General features: G+C 39.0%; 1 pseudogene; it reads right to left on the bottom strand.

Moving 5' to 3' along the window:
* Positions 1-2,324: 2,324 nt before the first annotated feature.
* Positions 2,325-7,302, bottom strand: LOC123832509 (annotated as a pseudogene).
* Between the last annotated feature and the right edge of the window lie 15,653 nt (positions 7,303-22,955).

Raw genomic sequence — 22,955 nt, 5'->3', positions numbered from 1 at the left:
CCTGCTGCTGGGTCCTGTGCAGAACAGGGATGGTCTGGGCCTGAGGGACCGACTGCCACCCACTGGGACCCCAGGAATCCAAAGTCTTTTCTGCCCTTCAGGCAGAAAAATTCAGAGCTTCTCCTCACTGCTCAGAAGCAGCCAGTTCTCCCTGTTGAGCAGGACCTGGTTGTGAAGCAGGTCGTAGTGTTACTGGACAAGGGCCTGGCACTGAGTGGGTCTGCCTAGGGTCAGATATAGAGAAAAGGGGGCTTTGGGAGCAGATTCAGGGGGTAAGCCTGGGACCAGCTGCCAGATGCCCATTGCCTCAGAGTTTAGGAGACTGTGCCTGTGAAGAAAGAAGTGGGGGGAGGGCATATATCAGAAAAAATATTACTAAGAGCAGTGTCAGAAACTTGATTGCTTATGTTTTCTTTTAGGAGTTTAATGGATTTGGGTCTTATATTTAAGTCTTTAATTTATTTGAATTTATTACTGTATATGGTGTAAGTAAGTGGCCCAGTTTCATTTTTTTCATGTGTCTGTCCCATTTTCCTAACATTTATTGAATATACTGTCTTTATCCACTGTATATTTTACTCTCCTTTGTCATAGATTAACTGACCACATCGGCACAGGTTAACTTCTGGGTTCTTTATTCTGTTCTATTGATGTATGTGTCTGTTTTTATACCAGTACTATAACAAGTACAGTGATACCTCCAACTATATTTATTTTTAAGATTTCAGTGACCATTCAGGGCCTTTGTGGCTCTCTATAAAATTTAGAATTATTTGCTCTAGTTCTGTGAAAAATACCATTAGTATTTTGACAATAATTGCATTGAATCTATAAATTGCTTTGAGAAGTGTGGACATTTAAATAATTTCAGTTCTTCATATTCATGAGCACAGTACATGCTTCATTTATTTGTATCTTCATTTTCTTTCTTAGTAAGAAATTGTAAGATACAATTTCCTGAGTACAGGTCTTTTACCTTCTTGAATAATGGATAATTTACTCCTAGGTATTTTATTTTCTTATGCAATTGTAAATGAGATTGTTTTCTTAATTTCTGTTTCTGATAGTTTGTTATTGGTGTATAAGAATGCAACCAATTTCTGAATATTAATTTTATATTTCACTATTTTACTAAGTTCATTTATTAGTTTTAACATTTTTGGAGGAAATTTAGGGTTCTTTCTACAGGATCATGTCATCTGCAAATAATGTCAGTTTATTTCATTCTTCCCAGTTTTAATGCCTTTTATTTCTTTTTTCTTCTCTGATTGCTGTGACTTGGCCTTTTAATATTATATTGAGTAAAAGTGGTTGAAGTGAACATCCTTGTCTTGATCCTGATATTAAGGAGAACACTTTTAGCTTCTCCACAATGAATATGATGTTGGTTGTGGGCTTGTTATACAAGGCCTTTATTATGTTGAGGTATGCTCCCTGTATTCCCATTGATCTGAGAGGTTTTATTATAAATGGGTGCTGGATTTCATCAAAAGCTTTTTCTGCACTTATTAGTATTCTCATATAATTTTTTACTTAATTTTGTTTATGTGGCTTATTACATAAATTGATTTGCAGATAGTGAATGGACCAACTTGCATCCCAACAATAAATCCCACTTGATCATGATACATGATTTTTATGATGTATTGCCAAATTCCATTTGCTAATTTTTTGTTGAAGATTTTTACATCTATCTTCATCAGTGATATTGGCCTAAAACTTTTTTTTTTTGGTAAAGTATTTGTCTGGTTTTGGAACCAGGGTAATGCTGGCCTTGTAAAATGTACTTTGGAGCTTTGTCTTCCCTTGGATTTTTTTGGAATAGTCTGATGATAGGTGTTCATTCTTCTTTGAATGTTTGCTAAAATGTCCATGTTTGGCTATCTGGCCCAAGGAGTATGTTTTGAGGGTTTTTTTTTAACTCACATCTGTAACACCTGAAAGTGTTACAGAATACATTCTTATTAAACATCTTATTACACTTATTAATCTTATTAAACTTATTGCCATCCAAAATAAAAAACAACAAAATGCTCACAACAGAAATCAAAAACAGATGGCTAAAATTTAAAATGTGACCTCAGTTCTTTAGGATAAACTATGCAGCAGTTTTCTCCTCCCTTACCAAAACGGGTTTGTGGGTTTCTGATAATTCACTGTGAATTTAAGTCTTATATTTAAGGGCCTTTGTGGCTCTCTATAAAATTTAGAATTATTTGCTCTAGTTCTGTGAAAAATACCATTAGTATTTTGACGGTAATTGCATTGAATCTATAAATTGCTTTGAGAAGTATGGACATTTAAATAATTTTAACTCTTCATATTCATGAATTGACAGGATTTCCACAGTCTTCATTATGACTTTTCACCTGCTTCATCTTTTTCATCAGGCGATGCACTCGTTTTCTCTCTGCTGTGTTTCTGATGAGAATGTGCGGTCTTGGCGTTGTCACCCTTCTCTGTGTTCCTCCACCTGGCAGGCGGTCCGACCAGCTCTGTGATGGGCCTGTCTCTGCTCCAGGCTCTGTAGGGGCCATTTTTTTTTTCTTCAGCTGTTTTGCTATTTACAAAAGCAGCTGAGGAGGAATTTTTAGAGTGCTTAGTGTTTTTTTGTGCATAGAAGTTTGACTGTCATGACTGGAGGTGGGAGGGGCAGAGATTTCCTGGTCTGTGCTGCCCTCTGACTGTTCTTTCGCTGGGCCCAGACAAAACTCTGCAAAGGTGTGTGGTGTTTGCTGGCAAACCCTTACAGCTTTCTCCCCTCTCTTACTGTATCAACAAAATACTCCAGAGCGCTCCGTCCAATATTGGGAACAATATTTTCCACAAGAGCTTCATGAAAAATTGGCTTCACAAGAGCAGATTTAAAAGTTGGATGTGCAGGCCCACTGGGACTTGGAGAAGGACCACTGGTTCTCATGTAGATGTGTTGGGACATGTTCAGACTCGGGAACCTTCCTGCTAGTAAACAGCTCAAACAACATTTCCAGTTTTATCCATTAGTTTTATTCCAAAACATACTAACATCATTTCGTAAGCCAGGAGAAATCTTCTAATTGCACCTTTTGTATTTTTTTAAGTTCTCAATTTCATTTGCAGTTAGTTCTTTGGCTTGAGAGTTTGAGCCTCCTTCTCTCAGGGGAAGGGCCGTCGAATGTAAGGGTGGTCATGCTCCAGCTTCTCCTAACACCCTTACCACTTGCTTAGAACTTCTTCGATGTAAACATTATCTGGATTAAAAGGAATTTTATCCTCACAAAAACGAAGGTTGCTCAAGTCATTTTGATGTGGGGTATTTTGAAGTTCTGTGGGTACTGGGGTCGGAATTTGTACAAATGCCTCCTGGCATAAAAACTTCGCTTTGGTTTGCCAGTACTGGAGCCAGCACCCTGCTCTGCAGCCTCGTCCAGAGTGGGACTGGTGTGGGGCCTGTCGCTGCCTCTCCCTGAAGGCTGTGCAGCCGCTTCAGTGTCTGCCCTGTCCTCGTCTCTGCCTCCTGCCCGGGTTCCTCGGGCTCTGGCTCCAAGTCCATCCGCCAGCTAGAGCTGTAGCCCTCTTTTGTGGTGGGCTCACAGATGCTGACCCCACCAAATAGCTTGCACTGAAGAGGTGTCAGAGGGCTGCTGGGTGTCAGTGGGGGCAGGAGTTGCGAGGGTAATGGGTGGGGGTACAGGGGTGCAGGCTTCAGCTATGTTCTAGGGCCAGACAAGAGATTGTCATCTTGTTTATCTTCTCAAAGAACCAGCTCTTGGTATATTGATCTTGTGTATTGGTCTTGTAGCCTCTCTTTGTTTTATTTCTGCTGATATGTATTATTCCCATCCTTCTACTCTGAGTTTTTATTATTTTTTTTTTCTGGTTCTTGTAGGTGTGCTGTTACATTGTTTATCTGAGAGTTTTTTCTTCCTTCTAGAAGTAGCCCTGTATTGCTGTATATTTCCCTCTTAGGACTGCTTTTGTTGTGTCCCATAGATATGGGGTCATTGTGTTTTCATTTTCTGTTTTTCCTTTAATAATTATTTATTGACTGATTTGAGAGGGGGGAGAGAGAGAGAGAGAGAAAGAGAGAGAGAGAGAAAGAGATGTCTGTTTGTTGTTCCACTTGTCTGTGCATTCATTGGTTAATGCTTGTATGTGCCGGACTGAGGCTCAAACCCACAGCCACTGCTTATCAGAGCATGCTCAAACCAACTGAGCTCTCTGTTCAGGGGTGTTCTCATTTTCTTTTGCTGAAAGGTATCTTGATTTCTTTCCTGATCTTGTTGATAACTCATTCATTGATTTACTACAATATTATTTAGCTTACATGTATTTATGTGTTTTTTCATTTTTTTCATGTAATTGATTTCTAGTTTCATATATTTGTGGTTGAAGAAGATACTTGCTATGACTTTAATCTTCTTAAATTTATTCATATTTGTTTTGTTTCCTAACATTTGGTATATCAGAGAAAATGTTCCATGTGCTTTTTAAAATAATGTTTATTCTGCTACTTTGGGGTGAAATGCTCTAACAATATCAGTTAAATTGGTCTGGTCTAATGTGCAATTTAAGGCTGCTTTTTCTGGTCAAATTTCTGTCTGAAAGACTTATCCATTGATGTCAATGGAGTGTTCAAGGTTCCAACTATGAGTGTGTTACTGTTGATCTCTCCCTTCACGTCCATCAATATTTGCTTCATAGATTCAGGTGCTTCTCTGTTGATACATTTGGGTTTGCAAGGGTTCTATCCTCTTGTTGGATTGTCTCCCTTATCACAATGAAATGTTTCTTTGTTTCTTATTATAGCCTTCTCTGCTACCCCAGCTGTTTCTTTTTGTTTCCATTTGCATGAAATCTCTTTTTTCTTCTTTTTACTTTCAGTCTGTGTGTTTCTTTCATATGAACTGAGTTTCTTGTACAGAGCATAGGTATGAATCTTGTTTTCTTATCCACTCAGCTACTCTGTCTTTTAATGGGAGAATTTAATACATATACATTTAAAGTAATTATTGACAGGTACATTCCTATCACCATTTTATTATTCATATTTATTTTCTTTTTTTGTTCTTTTACTTAAAGAAGTACCTTTAACATTTCTCATAAAACTGCTTTTGTAGTGATCTTTTTAGTGTTTTTTTTTCCTGAAAGCTTATTTCTCCTTCACTTTTAAATCATAGCCTTTCTGGGTAGAGTAGTCTTGGTTATAGGTTCTTGCTTTTCATCACTTTAAATATTTTGTTCCAGTCTCTTTTGGCCTACAGAGTTTCTGTGGAGAAATCAGCTGACAGTCTTATGGGAACTCCCTTATAGGTAGCTAAGTGCTTTTCTTTTGCTGCTTTTAAGATTCTCTCTTTGTTTTTAGCCTTTGCCATTTTAATTATGATATGTCTTGGGGTGAGCTTCTTTTGGTTCACATTCTGAGATGCTACACTTTTTGGGTTTGTATGTCTATTTTCTGAACCAGTTTAGGGAAGTTTTCAGTCATTATTTCTTCAAATGAGTTCTCAATTTCTTACTCTTGCACTGCTCCTTCTGGAATCCTTGTGATGTGAATGTTCTTATGCTTGATGTTGTCCCAAGGTCTTTTAAACTATCCTCATTTTGTGTTTGTTTTATCTTTTCTAAAAATATTTTTTTATTTATTTTTAGGGAGAGGGTAAGGGAGAGAGAAGGAGGGAGAGAAACATCGATGTGTGAGAGAAACATCAGTTGACTGCCTCTTGCATGCTCTCAACCAGGCACTTGTTGGTCAGTCACAAACCAGGCATTTACCCTGACTGGGAATTGAACTGGCAGTCTTTCAGTTTGCAGCCCAGTGCTCAACCCACTGAGCCACGACAGCCAGGGCTATTTTTTCTTTTTGTTGTTCTGATTGGGTGTTTTCTGCTACCTTGTCTTTGAAATTGTTGAGTCAGTTCTCTGCTTCATCTAATCTGCTTTTGATCCTCCTAGGGTATGTTTCATTTCAGTTATTGTGTTCTTTATTTCTAACTGGTTCTTTTCTATAGTTTCTATGGCTTTTACTACCCCTTTGTTGAAGTTCTCACTAAGTTCATCCCTTGTTCTCCTAATTCCTTGAGCATCCTTATAGTCAGTTTTTGATCTCTGTGTCTAGTCAGTTTCTGTCATTTTTATTAAATATTTTTCTATAGTTTTTTTCCCCCTGCTTTTCATTCTGGACATGCCTCTTTGCCTTCTAACTTTGACTGCCTTTCTGTGTTTGTTTCTATGTATTAGGTAAGTCTGCTAGATCTTCCAGTTTTGGCAGGGTGGCCTTATGTGGTAGGTGTGTTGTGGGGCTCTGTAGCCCAGTCTCTCTGATCACCTGAGCTGGGTGCTCTTGGAGAATTCCTGTCTGGGTTGTGTGTGCCCTCCTGTTGTAGCTGAGTCTTCATTGTTGCTGGCCCCTCTATTCATGGAATTGACCCTCAGGCTACCTGACTATGAAGATCATCCATAGCCACTGCCCCATGAAGGATGACCCAGTTCAGCATAATTCACCCCAGTGGGCTCTGGTACCTGCTGAAACCATTATAGAGCTGTTTGGGTGTTTCTCTGTTGCAGTCTGAAGCCAGCTACTATGTGTTGGTTCTGAGGCCTCTTTGGCTTTTGTTGCAGCTGCCTGTGACCAGCCAAGGGCTGCCTGGTAGGAGCTACAAATAGATCTGCAACTGTTAGCTGTTCATGCTGGACCTGTAGGCGTGAGGGAGAGACCACGCTTCGAACCCAGACCACTAGTACTGAGGCCATTCATCAAAAGACAGGTGCACCCTGAGTCTTACTGCCACCTACCAGCTGCCCATAAGGCTCAGCTGCTGAAAGTTTGTTGTGCAGTTTGCAAGTTGGGTGGTGCAGGATCTCAGGGAGTCACCAGGGTAGGTCAAGTTGTTGTTCACCAGGTTAATGCAGATTCATGTTAGGCACCAATGCTGAGCCTGGGGTGACCTAAAAAAAAAGGCACATGGCACACCAAGGCTATCCACCCTGGGATGGGGGCCTTTGACCTTTGAGAGTTTTTAAGGAAGACTGGAATGCAGAACATGCCTAGTTTCTGGCTGCCAAAAGAATCTCTGGTGGTGCACAGTTTGGGTGGAATGAAGTGTCAGAGAGTCATGAAGGTAGAGTGAGTAGGCTAATGCAGATTCAATTTTGATTGTGTTGGCGTACATTCAACCTGGGAATGATTGCACCCACCTTCCGGTGATGTAGTAGAGGACTCAACACAGGGACAATGGTGGCTGTCCCTCCAGCCCTTGCCCTGAAGCCATACAAGTCAGCCTCTCCCTGTATGTCCGTGGTGCCTCCTGAGCTTCCATTCATTTGTCAGAGCCCAGGATGAGTGACTGTGAGCAAGTGAATCTGTGAAGAGGCCCTTTAGAAGAGTGCAGGATTGTTGGCAACCTTCCATTTCAGGTGGATGGATGGAGTCCCTGCTGATTTTCACATCTACTTGCAGTGGGGCTCTTCTTCCCAACACTGGCGCTCTGGGCTGGGGAGCCTGGTGTGGGGCTGGGACTTCTTGCTCCTTAGGAGGGACTTCTGCATCTATCTCCCATTTCTTAACTGCCACATGTGTGTGTGGGTCCAGCCTCTTTTGCATCTCTACTCCTTCTACCAGTCTCAACATGGTCTTGTCCTTAGTTATAAAACTCTGTTCAGCTAGTCTTCAGATGGTTCTCCAAGTTGACTGTTCTACAATTGACTTGTATGCTTGATGTGGTTGTGGGAAGAGGTGAGCACAGCATTTCCCTACTCTGTCATCTTGGCCACAACTCTCTATAATACAGCATTGTGAACATCTGGGTCTTTTTTTTTCTACATAAAATTCCAATTTAATATTGGACAACAGTATTTCACACATACATCAAACAGGCCAAAACAAATAATGTCTGGTTCTTAGTTCAGTTTATTTTCATACTTAGTTTAAATGGTTACTGTAGCTGACAAAAAGTACCCCCATGGTGCAGATCCCAACTAAAGAAGTAAATCATTGATTGGAGTTACTAAATGATTATACCTATTTTTTCCCTTTCATTTACCAGTTATTTTAAGCAGTTTTTTTTTACTACAGATTCTAAATTGAATTAGTTTTGCATTATTTCCAAGAAACCTTAGAACCAAAATTAGTGGCATATAATTTTTCATACTATTTTATATTCTTACCTTTTTCCTACCTATTTCTAAATAATGGATTTTTTGGTTTTGTTACTGCCTTGTAGAGTTTGTGGAACATGGTGAGAGCAAGGGAAGGAAGAGAGTGTAAGATAGATAAGAGGAGAAAAATGAGTAGTTGGATGGACCTAAGTGTCATGATCAGCTCAAGCTCAGGCATGCTCTAATGCAATCATCAGAATTAGGGTTCAAGCATCCAATTCATAATACAATTTTCCATGGTGTTTCTCTTTCTCTTTCATGGGTATTTATCCATTAATTCTATATTCAGTGGGTAAATACCAACAAATTAATAAGCTATTTTATAAGCTATTTTTATAGATAATTACTTCTAATTTTTGCTTATAAGTCAGTCTCCATTGAATCACAAAAGGATTGAGATATATCTTGTTAATTAATGGGGGAAATTTTCCAAGTGTCTGATTTGGAAAGTGATGGAGGAGGAGTCCTTCCATATCTTTTAGGTTTTTATCACGAGCTTAGGAATTTATTTTAATCTTTAACTTTTTATTGGTTGAATTTTTCATAGGCTAATATAATTATTACCAGTCCAACTGGTCTTAGTGAAATTTAATGAAGACCACTCTTTTGAAAATAACTTTCTATTTTGAAATGCTAGTTAAGAGTAAATTTAAATCTTATATTTCTACCTGCTGATAATATTTACCAAAAATATCCAAGTACCTTAATAATGGGTCTGAATGTGTGTTTATATAATTATTATAAAATGAATGTGTTTATAGAATTTTAATAAATGAAAGCTGCTTTTTAAATTAATTGCTCACTGTCTATAACAGTTTTTCATTTTCTCATGTTTTTGAGAAGCCTGTGTGCTGTATCATTTTCTATTCTGAACAGCAGCACGTCTGTGTCTGGAAGCAACAGCAGGGCTTTTGGAGAACATTCCTTCACAAGCTGTCTACAGAACACTTTCACAGTATGTAGGCTAGTAGTCTTACATGTTAATAACCTTGCTGATTTGGTTACTCCTTGGATTACAGATAAAATTAACTGAAAACAAAACCAAACCACTCATGTGCTACCATACAGCCAAATATTAATAGGAAGTGGTGAAAAAGCAAAACAGGTTTTTAACTAATTAATGCTATACTCTCTCAGTGATATTTATCCTTATACCTTTTTAGTAATTTATAATGTCAGAAGGCAAGAGTAATAGTAAAAGCCAGTTGAATCGGCATTCTTATAAACACAATTCTCTATTAGATTTCTCTTTTGCAGTCTACAATAGAGCAAAAATTGATGATATTAGGATAGCAAAGATAAAAAACCTACTGTACACTTATATATGGAGTCCTGTGTTACGTGACTTATATTTGTCATTTCACTTAATATGCTGAACATCTATTGGGATAAGTAGTATCATCCCTTTATCCCTATTTTATAGGTTTTATAGGTTCTCAGAAATATCAAATAACTCACCAAGATCTTGCACTGAACAGTGCTGGCCACTATGCTGCTGGAGATCCTCTTCCTTCAGCATCAGTCACACTTGATCTTGACTGCTCTGGCTGTTCTTCCATTTCCTGTAGCAATTTCTCCCTCATTTCCTAACCTCTCAAATTTGATACTGTAGATTCTTAGGTCTCTTGAGACTGAGACCCCTTCTATTCTTGTACTTTGAATTTTTCCTTAAACTTAAAATGCTTTCTAAATTTATATGATTACCACACATGGTTCATCACCATGCCACACTAATCTGATGATCTCTTGTCACACATCTTACTGCCTACTTGACACTCTTACTTGGATCTATTACACACATCTCATGTTCAACATGTATAAAAGGGAACACTTGATTGTTTTCCCCTGAAATTATATCACACTAAAATTTTTCATCTCAGTAAATGACATCATCAATTCATCCAGTTGTACAAATCAGAAACACTTTAAATTCCTAACTTTTCTTTATCTTGAAATTCAATACATCACTTAATCTCATAGCTTCTTCCTTCAAAATACAGCTCAAAACCATTAATTTATTCCCATATCTTTTGCCCCTGTGACAGAAACTGTGGTTTAAAAAAATTAGTAATGGCACATGGACCAATGAAACAGAACAGAGAGCCCAGAAATAAACCCAAGTCTCTACGGTCAATTAATATTTGACAAAGGAGGAAGCAACATAAAATGGAGTAAAAATAGCCTCTTCAACAGATGGGGTTGGGAGAACTGGACAGCTACGTGCAAAAAAAATGAAACTCAATCACCAACTTACACCTTATACAAAAATAAAGTCAAGGTGGATAAAAGACTTAAATATAAACCGTGAGACCATTAAAGTCCTAGAGGAGAACGTAGGTAGGAAAATCTGAGATATTTCATGCAGCAACCTTTTTACTGACATGTCCCCTAGAGCAAGGGACATAAAGGAAAGAATAAACAAATGGGACTACATCAAAATAAAAAGCTTCTGCACAGCTAAAGAAAATAGCATTAAAATAAAAAGAGAACCAAATGTATGGGAAAACATATTTGCCAATGATATCTCAGACAAGGGTTTAATCTCCAAAATATATAAAGAACTTACAGGACTCCACTCTAAGAAAACAAGCAACCCAATTAAAAAATGGGCAAAGGACTTGAACAGACACTTTTCCAAGGAGGACATACAGAAAATCCAAAGACACATGAAACGATGTTTAATATCACTAGTTATCAGAGAGCTGCAAATTAAAACCACAATGAGATACCACTTCACACCAGTCAGAATGGCCATCATGAACAAAGCAACAAACAACAAGTGTTGGAGAGGTTGTGGAGAAAAGGGGACCCTAGTGCACTGTTGTTGGGACTGCAGACTGGTACAACCACTATGGAAAGCAGTATGGAACTTCCTCAGAAAACTAAAAATGGATCTGCCTTTTGACCCAGCAATTCCACTGCTGGGACTATATCCTAAGAACACTAAAACACCAATACAAAAGAACTTTTGTATTGGTTCTTTTGTATTGTATGAACCCCAATGTTCATAGCAGCACAATTTACAATAGCTAAGTGCTGGAAGCAACCTAGATGCCCATCGGTAAATGAATGGATCAAAAAACTATGGTACATTTACACAATAGAATTCTATGCAGCAGAAAGAAAGAAAGAAAGAGCTCCTACCCTTTGCAACAGCATGGATGGAGCTGCAAAGCATTATGCTAAGCGAAATAAGTCAGGAAGTGAAAGACAAATACCATATGATCTCACCTTTAACAGGAACCTAAACAACAAAACAAAGAAACAAGAAAAATATAACCAAAGACACTGAAGTAGAGGACAGGCTGACAGTGACCACAGGGGAGAGTAGAGGGAATTTCAGGGGAGAATGGGAAGGGTTTATAGGAACAAATTTAAAGGACACATGGACAAAAACTAGGGGGAGGGTGGTAATGGGAGGGAAGTGGGGAGGGATGGGTGGGCGGGCTGGAATGGGAGTAAAAGGGAGAAAACTGTACTTGAACAATGATTAAAATAAAAAATACATGTTGCAAAACAATAAAAATTTAAAAATTAGTTATAATTCTTCAGTTTACTGAACTACTTAGGGTTCCTTTTTTAAGACTTTTAAAACTATTTCTAAATGGTTCAAATGAGCTGGATCACCACAGCAAAGTGTGAAGTCTAATGGTACAGGGAGGAGATAGGCAGGAGATTTGCTCCACAAAGGAACCTTGGAAACCCATGGGCAGGCTCTCTATGACTGTGAGCAAGTCACTGAATCTATTTTACCACGATTCTTTCAACTCAGTATGCTATGCCAGCAAATAACATAGTAGTGAATCCAGAGGCCCCCCCTGCTGACAGGAACATGCAACAAGATATGCAGTGAACATGCTTCCTCCATTTGCTTCCTCAGCAGATAGACTTTGATTACCAAGTTCTTCGTGGAACCATGGGTCTTTTGTGTTTAATTTTATCTATAGATGCATACATGTGTCCCCCTGTCATGGAGATATCTTATATGAAGACTTTATGTCAGCAAACATAACTAAACCATCACAAACAGAGCCTTCTGTTAGAGCAGTACTGCTGCTGGGATTTAATGCATATGAAAGTAAATCACATTCTGCTGGAGGAAAGGAAGACTGCTGAATAGGGTCTTTTGATCAGATTATTTCTCAGCAGTTTGAAGAAATGCTTAATATTTTTCAACAGCTATTTTTGACAACATGTTAGCAAAATAAGTATTAAGGGCAAAATTTGTATGGGATGACAAGCACTGGTATTTTCCTGTAATGATGCTTACTGCATGCATTAAATTCTCACACTGGTCTCCAGAAAATGCCCTTGGCATTTTATGTGTTCTCTAAAGCTGTACTTTGGTAATTTTCTGCCTCTAAGATTTTAAGTACTGGGGAGAAATCACATTTTGATTGGTGTGGTTCAATATACATTAGGATTTCATGCAAAAATGAAAAAGGACACTAGAGGGTGCTGTTAGATTTTTCTTTTTTATTGGGTTGTGCCTCAGCCAGCAGTGCATCAGAGCCCTAAATAATGCTGTCCTGGTCTCCTGACTGGACCAAACTGCAATAACACACTGAGTTCTGGAAGAGAGGCTGGAGGGTTTGGAATGGGGATTGATACTTAGTTAATTCTGAATTAGTTAAAAAGTAATATTAGCCTAAGCCTACATGATTTTCATTTTTGATAATTAATTCCTTTGGTTGAAAAACACTTTACTAGACTTCAATCTCTCAGTAAATGTCAAATAGCTAGAATATTAGACAATGTGAAACAGTTACTACTTTCAAGTTTTGCTGTTAGGATTTTGAGTGAGCATTTGACTACTTCTAAAAATAATTTAAGAACATAATTTTAGAATTCTCAATTGTCAGAAATACCAGATCCCAAGGTGTTGCTTCTTTTGCTATCAAATACCAAATTAATGATAATCCCAATTAACTTCATTTTTAATCTTTTCTAAGGGTGTACATACCCCCCTTTCCTTGAGGCAAAAATTTTTGAGTGACAGAAAAAAGTATGTTCTGGAGTTACCTCAATATATACTATCATGTTGTTTGCACTTGCATATTATATTAAAACATAATATTTTGAAGGAAGCTTACTGTTCTCATTTGAGAGAGAACAAAGTTAAGATTTTGTGACATCGAGTAATTTGTTTCAGACAGATTTACTGAAGAATGAGAATCATCTTTCAGTTCTGCCTTGCAGACTGTTAGCGGAGGGTTCTGTTTTTATTTCTGTGGGTGTATTCCTCTGTAATACACACAGGAGTGACCGACTCATGGCAGTGTAGCAGCTGTCACTATAGATTTCCAGTTCTTTTCCCTCCCAGGCTCATGGGAAGCTCACAATTTTCTGCTCTCTGAAAGTTAGTTACAGCTATGTTACTTGTTTTGGCAAATAAAATGGCAACAGAAGTGATACATGTCTCTTGTGGAATGTGATCCTCACATTCTCCCCATCCGAGGTGAACCACAAAGCCTTTTGTTGAGTGGTAGTGTTAGAAGATAATGAAATCTCAGAAAGAACAAGTGTTTGTCCGGATGTGGAGAAACAGGAATCCTTACCACTGTGGGTGGGATGTAAATGGGCAGTCACTTGTGAACAACAGTATAGAAGTTTCTCAAAAACTTAAAAACAGAATTGCCATTCCACACAGGAATTTCACTTCTGGGTATTCATCTAAAGGAAGTGAAAACACTAATGCAAAATTATATCTGCACTTGCATGTTCATTGCAGCATTATTGATAATATCCAAGTTATGAAAACAACCTAAGTGACCATCAGTAGATGAATAGGGAGTTCCAGAAAAAATGGCAGAGTAGATAAACACTCTGCTTGCCTCCTCCCATGACCACTTCAAAATTACAACTAAATTATGGAACAATGAACCTGGAGAACCACATGAAGACTAGCTGAACAGAAGTTCTATAACCAAGGACATAAACAAAAAGCCATATCAAGACTAGTAAGAGAGCTGGAGGTGCAAAACGGCTGGCCCTGTGCTCATATGTGGCTGTTGAGAATCCAGAGGGATATCTTGGTTGCATTGGTTCTGACCTGAGGAGCAAAGGTTCCCAGCCCCACACCAGGCCCCCCAGCCCGGAACACCAGTGCTGGGAAGAGGAGCCCCGCTGCATGTGCTGTGAAAACCAGCAGGCACTCTGTCCATTCAGATGAAGCAGAAGGCTGCCAGAAACCTAGGTGTCCTCCTGAGGAGACTGTGTATGTGCTTGCTTGCTTGCTTGCTTGCATGCTTGCAGGCACTTATGCTGGGCTTCAGCATGGGGACAGTGGTTTGAGAAGCACAAAAGGGAGAAACATAGTTGGGGGACTTCAGAGCGAGGGCTGGAAGTACAACCGCCATTGTCCTTGTGTTGAGCCTTCCCCAACACAGCTGGCTGGCAGACACTCTTTCCTGTGTTTAAGCCTCCTCCCACATGGACCAATCCAAATTTCACTCAGCATGGTGAAATCTACTTACTTCACACTGATGACTCCCTCAGAACCCACTCCACCCAAACTGTGCACTACTAGAGGCTATTTTGGTGGAAGGAAGCAGGCCTTGGCCCACATTGCAATTTCTCTTTAAAAACTCTCAAAGGTTCAGAGACCCCAGGTGGTGGCTGCTGGCCTCAGTGTGACCTATGCCTTTTTATAAATGGACCCAGTTTCAGCGTTGGTGCCATATCTAAATCTGCATTAACCTGGTATACACCACTTGCCCCACCCAGGTGACACCCTGAGACCTTTTCATCAAACTGTATACTGCCTTAGACTCCTGAGTGACTGAGCTTTATAGGAATCCAGAAAGCAGTGACATGCCTACAGGTGTCCTGTGCAATTTGCTGAGCTGCCCCAGGCCTGTTATTGATGGTAACTAGAGTGGATTCGTCACATGGCCTCTTTCATGTGCTTCCAGGTCCAGGACTGGCAGCTAGCAGCCATGGATAACTTTTTGCTCTTATCATATGCCTCAAGGCTGGTCATTGGCAGTGGCTGATCTTTGCCTCACAGAAGCTCTTCTTAAGGGTCCCAGACCCAAAACGCTTGGTGGGCAGTTTCAGACTGAAACAGAGCACTACAGAGATGACACATTCAAAGGGTATAGGGGCAGGGACCAGAACCCACTGGGGCAAATCCTGCTGTGTTTGGTCAGTCCTCACACAGCAGCTTATACACTGTGGTCATGGCCAATCCTTATAGCCAGTCAGCCTGAGAGTCATTCTGACCCACAAACATACCAACAGCAATCAAGACAACCACAACAGGAGGGCACACCTGTCCATACAAGGAACACTCAAGAAGCAACAGGCTCCGGTGACCAGAGAGACAGCACAACTGTGCCTCACAGGAACCTGAGACCACTCAGCCAAGACTGGGCAATGCAGCAGATCAACCTAATACATGAAAACATACACAGAGCAGCAACCAAAATGAGGAGACAAACATCTTTCAAATGAAAGAACAAGAAAACACTCCTGAAAAAGATCTAAAGAAAAAAAAGGCAAGCAATCTACAAAACAGAGTTGAAAATAATGATTATAAGGATGTTCAAGAAACTTAATGAGAACTTTAACAAAGAAATGCTATGCATAAAAAAGGACATAGAAACCATAAAGAAGAATGAGTCAGAAATTAAGAATACACTAATTGAAATGAAGAATAAGTAGAAGTAATCAACAGCAGATTAGATGAAACAGAAGTCTGAATGAATTATTTTGAACAACAGGTAATGGAAAACAATCAGAAAAACAAAAAAAATAAGAATACTTTAAGGGACCTCTGGGATGAATTCAAGAATAACAACATTTGCAACATAGGGATGCCAATGGAGGATACAGAGGGCAAGGAATTGAGAATCTATTTGAAAAAATAATAATTGAAAACTTCTATTTTGTGGTAAAGGAATAGACACACAGGCCTATAAAGAGAAAGCACAAAGAGAATTAAAACGAGATAAGCCCAAAGAGGCACACACCAAGACACATCATAATTAAAATGGCAAAGGTTAAAGATCAACAGATTTTTAAAAGCAGCAACAAAAAGGCAATCATATACCTACAAGGGAGCTCCCATAAGAGTGTTATTTGGTTTCTCAACAGAAAATTTGTAGGCCAAAAAGACTGGAAGAAAATATTTAAAGAGATGAAAAGAAAGGACATAGAATCAAGACTTTTCTACCTACCAGGGCTATCACTGAGAAAGTGGAGGAGAAAAGAATGTTCTAGACATGAAAAAGCTAAAAAAAGACCATCACCACTAAGCCAGTATTACAATAAATGTTAAAGTGGTTTCTTTAAAAGAAGAAAAAACAGAATATAAGTATGAATAATAAAATGGCAATAGGAATGTACCTATCAATAATTCTCAAAATGTAAATGGATTAAATCATCCAATCAAAAGACATAGGGTGGGTGAATGAATAAGTAAATAAGACCCATACCTAGGCTGTCTACAAGAGACACACTTCAGCTCAAAAGACACACACAGACTGAAAGTAATGATTAAAAAAAGCTATTTTATGCAAATAACAAAGAAAAACAGATGGTATACCAATACATATACAAAGTATACTTTTTTAAAAGGCTATAAGAGACAAAGACGAACATTTCATGATGATAAAGGTATCAACTCAGCAGGAGGATATAACACTTTTACACATTGACTTACCCAAAATAAGAGTACCTGCATATATAAAACAGATATTGACAGACTGAAAAGGATAAATTGAAACTAACACAATAATAGTAGAGATTTTTTAAAAATTTTAAAGTGTATAATTTAACTTTTAATACATTTACAGATACATGTAACTATTACCATAGTTAATTTTAGAACATTTTCACAACCTCAAGAAGAAATCCAATATTCCTTAGCAATTATCCTCCTATCTTCTCCCCTTGTCCCTAGTTCTAAGAAATGGTTCATCTACTTTCTGTCCTTATATATTTCCCTATTCTGGATTTTCACATTGTTATGTATTGTGACTTCCAAAAGAAGTCCTAGCCCACAGTGCCTCAGAATGTGACCCTATTTGGAAATATGATCATTAAATGACCCCGAATAGCTGCAGCAATTTTGATAAAGAAGGACTAATAGTAGAGATTTTAAGCTGAACTGACATGAATGGTTAGATCTTTTAGACAGAAGATCAATAAGGAAACAGTGGCCTAAAATTACACTTTTAGATCAGATATATTTAATTGATATTTTTAGAGCATTTTACACCAACACAGCAGAATATATACTATTTTCAAGTGTATATGGAACATTTTCCAGGATATATCCCATGTTAGGCCATAAAAAAGTGTCAATAAATACAACTCTGTGGAGATAATGGTAAAAAAAACCCACAGTGTATGTCATGTTTATCCAAGAGATACATTCATAAAGAATAAAAATGTTTCTGGACACACTGTGCCTCCTCACACAACCAAAAGGACAAAAACAAATTTAAAAACAAAAAAAACAACCAGAAATGACAGAAAATTGAACTATATGGAAGTCTGACAACCAAGGAGTTAAAGAAGAAACATTCATCCAGACCAGTAGAGGGGCAGAGATAGGCAGCCAGGCAGAGAGGACTCTCAGCAAAGTGGCAACTGGTGGACTAGCGCAGGTAAGGCTGCAGCTGGCAGGCAAGGCAGTGGCTGGAGGACCCAGTGAGGTGGTGGATTGCAAACCGGGCAGTCCCACATTCATGTGCAGATAAACTGGGAGGAACAACTGGGGAGTGAGACAGACCATACAACCCAGGGTTCCAGTGCGGGAAAATAAAGCCTCAAAGCCTCTGACTGAAAATACCTGTGGGGGTTGAGGCAGCAGGAGAAACTCCCAGCCTCACAGGAGAGTTCACTGGAGAAACCCATAGGGTCCTAGAATGTACACAAACTCACCCAACCAGGAATTAGCACCAGAAGGGCCTAATTTGATTATGGATAGTAGGTGAAGTGACTGAAAACCAGCAGAGAGCAGAGCAAGTAGCATTTTTTCCTCTCAGACCCCTCCCTCACATACAGTGTCACAGTGCAGTGACTTGGGTTGCCCCACCCTGGTGAACACCTAAGGCCCCTCTTCTTACTATGTAACAGGTGCACTGAGACAAAAAAAAAAAACTCCAGAAAAAAGACAATTAAGCAATGAAGAGATAGCCAACCTATCAGAAGCACAGTTCAAAACACTGGTAATCAGGATGCTCACAGAATTGGTTGAATTTGGTCACAAATTAGATGAAAAAATGAAGGCTATGTTAAGTGAAATAAAGGAAAATGCACAGGGAACAAACAGTGACGGAAAGGAAACCAGGACTCAAATCAATGGTGTGGACCAGAAGGAAGAAACATTCAACTGGAGCAGAATGAAGAAATAAGAATTCCAAAAAATGAGGAAAGGCTTAGGAACCTCCAGGACATCTTTAAATGTTCCAACATCTGAATCATAGGGGTACCAGAAATAGAAGAGGAAGAGCAAGAAATTGAAACTTTTTTGAACAAATAATGAAGGAGAACTTCCTCAGTCTGGGAAAGGAAATAGACTTACAGGAAATCCAGGAAGCTCAGAGAGTCCCAAAGAATTTGTACCCAAGGAGGAACACACCAAGGCACATCATAATTACATTAGCCAAGATTAAAGATAAAGAGAGAATCTTAAAAGCAGCAAGAGAAAAGGAGAGAGTTACCTGCAAAGGAGTTCCCATAAGACTGTCAGCTGATTTGTCCAAAGAAACCTTGCAGTCAAGAAGGGTCTGGAAAGAAGTATTCCAAATCATGAAAGGCACAGACCTACATCCAAGATGACTCTATCCAGCAAAGCTTTCATTTAGAATGAGAGGGCAGATAAAGTGCTTCTCAGATAAGGTCAAGTTAGATGGGTTCATCATCACCAAGCCCTTGTTATATGAAATTTTAAAGACTTATCTAAGAAAAAGAAGATAAAATATGAACAGTAAAATGACAACAAACTCACAGTTATTAACAACAACACCTAAAACAACAAAAACAAACTAAGCAAACAACTAGAATAGGGACAGAATCACACAAATGGAGATCATGTGGAGGGTTATCAGTGGGGGAGTGGGAGGAGGAGAGAGCGGGGAAAGGTACAGAGAAGTGGCATAAATGGTAGGTAGAATATACAGGACAAGGTTAAGAATAGTATAGGAAATGTAGAAGCCAAAGAACTTATATATACGACCCATGGACACGAACTAAAGGTGGGGAACACAGGTGGGAGGGGTGTGCAGGGCAGAAGGGAATAAAGGGGGGAGTATGGGACAACTGTAATAGCATAATCAATAAAATATATATTTTAAAAAGAATAAAATGTTTCTTTTTAAATAATGGAAACATGGATATTGCTAAAAATTATAACCAAAAAATTCTTTAACATTAATTAATCAGAATCTTCAATGGTTGGCTTTGCAAAACGTTTGTGCCAGTCATCACAAACAATTTTTATGCTCAAAGCATAAATACTTTTCCCCAACACTTGCAAAAATATTTTGATAAATGACTTGTTTTGGGGGTCATAGAACCTAACATGTCTATTTGTTTCTGCTTGTCAGGGGAGCTGTATTTATATTGTCATTAGAATTTTCTTCAATTTGTGTTCAAAATTGATGAAGTTTCAGGTGTAGAGGCTAATGCACACTTGTAGAGATTTCTGAATGCCTTTCTTTTGTTCTGACACTGAGTTATGAGATTTCTTTTTTCTTTTAAGTATGTCTTATTGCCCTGGCTGATGTGGCTCAGTGGGTTGAGTGCCAGTCTGTGAACCAAAGGGACAGTAGTTCAATTCCCAATCAGTGCACATGCCTGGGTTGTGGGTCAGGTCCCCATTTGGGGGTGCACAAGAGACAACCACACGCTGATGTTTCTCTCCCTTTCTTTCTCCCTCCCTTCCCCTCTTTCTAAAAACAAGTAAATAAATCTTTAAAAATGTGCATTTTATTTATTCTGCTAGTACAATTGTAGCACTTTTTCTCCATTTTAATCTCCTTCCTCCACCCAGTACCCCTATTCCCTCCAACATTCCCTTCCACTTAGTTCATGTCCATGGGTCATACATATAAATTCATTGGCTTCTCCATTTCCCATACTATTCTTAATCTCTCCCTGTCTATTTTGTACCTACCAATTATGCTTCTTATTCACTGCACCTTTTCCCACATTCACCCCACCCTTCCCTGCTGATAACCCCCCATATGATCTCCATTTCTATGATTCCTGTTCTAGTTCTTTGCTTCATTTGTTTTTCTTTTGTTCTTTTTTTCCTTAGGTTCAGTCACTGATAGTTTTGAGTTCATTGTCATTTTAATGTTCATAGTTTTAGTCTTTTTTCTTTAGACAAGTCCCTTTAACATTTCATATAATAATGCCTTGGTGATGATGAACTCCTTTAACTTTACCTTGTCTAGGAAGTGCTTTATCTGACCTTCCATTCTGAATGATAGCTTCGCTGGATAGAGTAATCTTAGACATAAGTTCTTGCTTTTCGTGACTTTGAATACTTCTTTCCAGCTTATTCTCACCTGTAAGGTTTCTTTGGAGAAATCAGCTGATAGTCTTATGGGAACTTTTTTTGTAGGTATCTCTCTTCTTTTCTCTTGCTGCTTTTAAGATTCTCTCCTTACCTTTAATCTTGGGCATTTTAACTATGATGTGCCTTGGTGTGTCCCTCTTTGTGTCCTTGTTTGGGACTCTCTGAGCTCCCTAGACTTGTATATCTATTTCCTTCTCAGACTTGCAATATTTTACTTCATTATTTTTTTCTAATAAGTTTTCAATTTCTTTCTCTTCCTCTTCTCCTTCTGGCACCCTATGATTTGGATATTGGAACTTTTAAAGTTGTCTCAGATGTTCCTAAGCCTCTCCTCATGTTTTTGAATTCTTGTTTCTTCATTCTGGTTGAATGTTTATTTCTTCCTTCTGTTCCAAATCATTGAGTCCCAGTTTCATCCCTCACCATTTGGTTCCCTGCATACTTTTCTTTATTTCACTTTGCATAGCCTTCACTTCTTCCTTTATTTTGCAACCATAGTCAATCATTTCTGTGATCCTCCTGATTACCAGTGTTTTTAACTCTGCATCTGATAGGTTGGCTATCTCCTTGTCACTTATTTCTTTTTATGGAGTTTTGATCTTTTCTGTCATGTGGGCCATATTTCTTTGTCTTTGGGCACCTGTTACATTGTAAGTGGTGGAGCCTTAGGTATTTGCCAGGGCAGGAAACCCACTTTGCTGCATTGTAGCACTGTATATAGGGGAGAGGTCTGAGAGGGAAAAATGCTGCTTGCTCTGCTCTCACCCCACTGAAAAGTCACTCCCCTCCTGACCCACAAGCGAATTTCACCCTTCAAGGTGCTGCCCTGGTGCTGATTTACAGGTGGGTGGGCTTATGTACATTCTAGGGTCCCATGGGCCTCTCCAGTGGACTCTCCTGTGAGAGTGGCAGTTTCTCTAGCCCCCACAACCCCCACAGGTTTTATAGTCAGAGATTTTGAGGCTTTATTTTCTGTGCTGGAACCCTGGGTTGCACGTTCTGTCTTGCTTCCCAGTTGTTTTCTCCTGGTTTATCTGCATGCAAATGTGGGAAATGCCCCATTGACCAGCCACCACCTCGCTGCATGGTCTGCCAGTCACTGCCTTGCCATGTGTTCTCTCTGCCCCAGCTACCAAGCTACTAGATTTCTAATAAATATTCTGCATCTTATCTTCACATTGCTCTTCAGCATATAAATAGCCTGAGCATTTAACAGGTGTGTCTGAAAATATCCAGCCACTGTAATATAACAAGAACCACTTGTGTGACACCAATGTAAACTGGCAGCCAAGAAGAGTGGACTGGAATACACATGCATGAACAATGACTTCACTATACCAGTCAGTGAATGTGGTAGACCCCATTGAGTGAGCATGTGCACTATGTGGCTGTCACATTCAAAATGACTGAGTGAGTAGAGCAATGAATCTGCATCATATTTTGTGTTAAGCTTGAATGTTCCTTTACAGAAACTATTCTGATGGTTCAGAAGGCTGCAGCTATGGGCAACTAGTGACTGGCAGTTTCATCACAACAACATCCCTGTTTATGCATCATGTCTTGAGCAGAGGTTTTGTCGAAAGTTCAAATCACCCAGGTGACTCAGCCCCACTACAGCCCAAATTTGGGACCCAGATCTGATGCTTCTCACTTTTCCCAAAACTAAAATCACCTTTGAAAGGGAAGAGATTTCAAACTGTCAATGAGATTCAGGAAAATATGATGGGGTGGCCAATGGTGGTTAGGAGAACTGTGTGAGGTCCCAAGGTGCCTACTTTGAAGGGGACTGAGGTGTTATTGCCTTATATACAATATTCCTTGTATCTTTTATCTCCTTCAATAAATGTTTCTTCTTTATAGTTAATGGCTGGATACTTTATAGACAGACCTCATATATCCACAAGCCATCTTCTGGTGTTCCTGGCCACATTATATATACCTATCATTTATGGCATCAATAAATGCATACTTGAAATTAATATTATGTTTTTCCCCTTTTGGGGCATATAAAATACAGTTGTCAATCTGCACCAAAAGCAAATAAGTTGGATTTTTTGGGCCTATTTCTAGAATACACAAATTCAGGTCATGGTTGGGGTTTATTCTTATGAATGCACCTACATATGAAAGTCACTACTTTTTCAAGTCAGAGATAAAATTGATATCAGTGTACCATTTATCTGCTGTAATATTACTTCCTGATGAGTAAATGGATTCTTCATGTCCCTTGATTATGTCTGCTGGTCTATCACCAATCAAGTAAGGACCTTCAGGCTGCTTCTTG

This window comes from Phyllostomus hastatus, unplaced genomic scaffold (assembly GCF_019186645.2).
Source record: "Phyllostomus hastatus isolate PE091 unplaced genomic scaffold, TTU_PhHast_1.1 phas_scaffold_193, whole genome shotgun sequence".
NCBI lineage: Eukaryota > Metazoa > Chordata > Mammalia > Chiroptera > Phyllostomidae > Phyllostomus > Phyllostomus hastatus.
Note: the sequence above shows the minus strand (reverse complement) of the source record. Positions and strands in the feature narration are given on the sequence as shown.